Source organism: Palaemon carinicauda, chromosome 4 (genome assembly GCF_036898095.1).
Source record: "Palaemon carinicauda isolate YSFRI2023 chromosome 4, ASM3689809v2, whole genome shotgun sequence".
Classification (NCBI taxonomy): Eukaryota; Metazoa; Arthropoda; class Malacostraca; order Decapoda; family Palaemonidae; genus Palaemon; species Palaemon carinicauda.
Window position 1 is genome coordinate 84,864,294 of NC_090728.1, and position 4,542 is coordinate 84,868,835.

The 4,542-nt window shown below is 45.9% G+C and overlaps 1 pseudogene; it reads right to left on the reverse strand.

Moving 5' to 3' along the window:
- Window positions 1–2,658: 2,658 nt before the first annotated feature.
- Window positions 2,659–4,281, reverse strand: LOC137639550 (uncharacterized; annotated as a pseudogene).
- Between the last annotated feature and the right edge of the window lie 261 nt (window positions 4,282–4,542).

Here is a 4,542-nt window from a genome sequence, read left to right on the forward strand (position 1 = left end):
CGGAGGACTTTCCTCCCTTACCCCCCTTGCATCGTGAGGAGTGTTTTGAGGAGCCCCGTCTCGAGCCTCTACCTTTGGGACGAAAGGTAGTGGTCTGCCTCTCAAATGTAGGGTTAAATGCGGATGACTAGGCAACCAGCTGTTGCGGTACCATCTGGTAAGTGGTTTGCGGTTGAGCAACCACTTGGGGCACAGCGGTCATTGTGACTATGGGATGTTGTTGTTTGGCAGGCCGAGAGGGTAATCTGGGTCTCTTAGTCTTCTTCTTAGGCTGGGGACCCTCATCTGGAGAAGACTTCCTGTTAGATGACATGCCCTACTTTTGGAGAAGGTTTCTATTCTTCGGGGCGGCCTTGTCAACTACCTCCTTGACCGCTTCACTTGGGAAGAGGTCTTTACCCCAGATATTGGAAGGTATCAGCTTACTGGGTTCGTGTTTTACAGCAGCTGAAGCAAACACAAACTCCCTACAAGCCCTTCTGGCTTTAATAAAGCCTTACAGGTCCTTAACCAAGGTAGCCATGTGCATCTTGGCCATAACCATGTTCATATCCGGGGTGCTATTTTGGCCTGCAGTCATCTCTAAACAATTCTGTAAGGATAGAGATGCCACTAGTCTTTCCTTCGTTTCTTGCTCCCTACGCAAGAGAAAGTCAGACAGCTATGGGAGATTTTCCTTGAACTGACATCCAGCGATATCTGCCTCCAACTTCCCAACGGAGAAGGTAAGGTGGACTTCCTTCCAATCCTTATCCTCCATGGGCAGGGCTAACGACAAAGGTCTACACTCGTCCAGTGTAGGACAAGGTTTGCCTGCCTCTATTGCCTTAACAATGGCTTTAAGAGCCTTCGATGTAAATGGGATGGCTATTGAAGCTGGAGCAAGAAAGGTGGGATGTTTCTTGCTGAGGGCTGACATCTTGGAATTAGTGTAGCCCACCTGCTTCAGGCTGCTTGACAAAAGAGCCTGTGCCTTGTCATGGTCGAATACTATGACCTCCTTGGGTTCCGTCTCTTCCTTCAACACTGGTTCCAGCTTCAGACGAATGAAGCAGTCTGGGTAAGCATTGAAGCTTGGCCAGAACTGAACGTCGTCGATAGGGACGGTTCCCAACTTCTCTGAAATAAAGAGTTTGCCGTTAGTGATCGGCATGTACTCCTCATACTTCCAGGGATTAGTTTTGGAGCAGATTGGGAGGTCTTGAACCCTAAGTCTCTTGTGAGACCCACAGGAGGCGAAGAGTCGAGCGATTTGCCTTTCAAGCTTTGCCTCCCTTTCTTCGCCTTGCTTGCGAATGCTCTCCATCAGCACCATAAAACTGGCCAGTGCCTGTCTCATATCATCTGATGGAGGGGCGGAAGATGTTGAAGGTAACGGCTCTAAAGCCAGCACCGACAGAAGGGACTCCAAATCGACTTCATCATCTTCTTCAGGAGTCAACGTAGACTCCTCCTCATGACCTTCCTTCAGAAGATCCTTCTCAGTGTCCGAGGACACTTCAGACATCCTCTCCTCTTGATGGATGTCCATGCCTTGTAATGCGTCACTGACTTCCGTTTTGACTGCAATCTGGACGCATGGAATCTCGGGTCGTGTCTGGGGTATGACAGCTTCCATACCCGCTTTAGGGAACAGCAAGTTGCGCATCCTTTCATTAGGAAGGTACGGTACTGTTGAGTTCTTTTGGAACCCACGTACCCATCTACGCAGCTTTTCTCATGCTGAATCCCTTGACTCCGCTGACTTGGGGTCATCAAAAGATTCGGTAACCAAGGCCCTGCATATATTGCAGCCTTGGGGGTCCCAGTACCGTAAAGCTTGTTTAGGAGTGGTGCAGGGGGCATAAGCTCTGCACTCCTTATTGCCGCAGAACTCCTTACTCCTGACGTTGCAGAAGATGACTTCGCACTTCACTTGGTCCTCTTGTAAAGAGAGGAAAATGAAGTTTTTATGACAAAACAAAGTTTTATGAATACTTACCTGGCAGTTATATATATATATATATATATATATATATATATATATATATATATATATATATATATATATATATATAGCTATAGTCTCTGTCATCCAGCAGAATTTTTCAAAACTCGCGGCAACCTCTGAGTGGTGGCTGTCCATTTAGGTGGTTAACAACCCTCACAGGGTGGTACTTGGAATCATTCCCGTTTTCTGTTCCTCAGATCATCTTTGCCCGGCCTGTCTCCTGAGGGGAGGTGGGTGGGACTTAAAATATATATATAACTGCCAGGTAAGTATTCATAAAACTTTTTTTTATCATAAAAACTTCATTTTTACACATAGAACTTACCTGGCAGTTTTATATATCTATATATATATATATATATATATATATATATATATATATATATATATATATATATATATATATATATATAGCTAATTCACACATTTAGAGGTGGGTGAAAGACAGCCAACATCGTTGCGAAACAACAATAAGTCGTACGAAAAAACATCTTGATTCCTTACCTGCTAAGGTAGCTGACTTCGAAGGTTCCTGCCTCTTGAGTCGCTTTCCCTTAGGAGTGCCAGCCAGGTGGAGACCTGTCATGCTGAAACAACTTAGTCGAGTCTGTCAAACGGGGCGAGACCAACAACATGACTAGACTTCTCCACTACCTATTCCCCTTTTGTAATCTGCAACCTTACTCAATCTAACCACCTAACCTTGCAGAATAGATATTTTACTATCTAGCTAGACTGAGGGCACTGTACCGCAAGTCATAGCCCTCAGACAACCATAAAAACCAAAACCCAATCACAGGCATACCGTACAAAAGTTAAGGTTGAGGGGAGGAAGTAACTCCTTTACCCAATACAGAAGCAGTAGCTACGTATGGGCCCAAAGTGTAACACTTTTCATAATCTACTCTTACCTCCCTGAGGTAATGAGAAGCGAACACAGAGTTGCTTCTCCAAAACGTTGCGTCCATTATCTATTTAACTGACATATTCTTTAGATATGCCAGTGAAGTTGCAATGGCTCTCACCTCGTGAGCCCTTACTTTTAATAGACTGAAGTTCTCTTCCTCACAAAAGAGGTGAGCTTCTCTTATTGTCTCCCTCAAGAAGAATGATAATGCATTCTTCGAGAGGGGCTTTTGTGGATCCTTCACCGAACACCATAAAAAATTGGATGCACCTCTTACATTCTTTGTTCGTGATAAACATGGCCTGAGGGCTCTAACTGGGCAGAGGAGCCTCTCCTCCTCTTGGCCCTCCACATTTGTGAGGTTAGGAACCTCAAACGTCCCCGGCCAGGGTTTGGATGGGTTCTCATTCTTAGCGAGGAAGTCGATCCTTAACGCACATACTGCTCCATCCTGGTTGAAGCCCACATGCTTCTCAATAGCGTGAATCTCGCTGACCCTTTTTGCTGTGGCCAGAGCCATCAGGAAGAGAGTTTTCTTAGTTGCATCTCTAAGAGTTGCTTGCGAGATGGGTTCGAACTTCTTGCTGCATGAGAACTTCAAAACCACATCCAAATTCCAAGCCGGGGGTCTCAATTGAGTCTGCTTAGTTGTTTCAAACGACTTTAAGAGATCCTTCAAGTCTCTATCTTACATTAAGTCTATGCCTCTGTGCCTAAAGATAGCCGAAAGCGTACTCCTGTACCCTTTAATGGTGGCTACGGCCAGCTTAGAGTCTTGCCTGAGGAACAAAAGAAAATCAGCTATCTGGCTCACAGAGGTAGCGGTTGAAGACACTTTGTGCTGCTTACACCACAATCTAAAGGTCTCCCACTTCGATTGGTAGACTCTTTGTGAAGAGACCCTCCTCGCTCTGGCAATTGCTCTTGCAGCTTGTGTAGAAAAGCCTCTCGCTCTGACAAGCTTCTCGATAGTCTGAAGGCAGTCAGTTGTAGAGTGAGGGGGTTTTGATGATACCTCTCGAAGTGGGGCTGTTTGAGAAGCTTTGGACTTGGAGGAAGGCTTCTCGGAAAGTCCACTAACATCTCCATCACCTCTGTGAACCATTCTCTTGCTGGCTAGAATGGAGCTATCAAGATTATTCTTCCTACCTCGAGGAGAGCGAATTTCTCGACGACTAGATTGATAATCTTGAACGGGTGGAACGTATAGGTGTCTATCTCTGTCCAATCCATCAAGAAGACGTCTACTGCTATTGCTTCCTCGTCTGGGACTAGGGAGCAGTAGTTGGGGATCCTCATGTTCTGGTTGGACGCAAAGAGGTCTATTGAAGGCCTCCCCCATAACTTCATCAGCCTCTGGCAAACCTGATGGTTGAGGATCCATTCTGTGGGTAAAACCTGCCCTTTCCTGCTGAGCATGTCTGCTCTTACATTTTTCTGTCCCTCAACGAATCTCGTTCAAAGCTCGATGCCGTTCTCCTTTGCCCACAGAAGGAGCTCTCTTGCTGTTTCATACAGGGACAGAGAGTGAGTTCCTCCTTGCTTCCTGATGTAAGTCAAGGCCGTGGTGTCTGAATTGACCTCTACTATTCTCCCCGAAACGGAGTCTTTGAAGGCTTTCAGTCCTAACAGAATGGCCATCAAC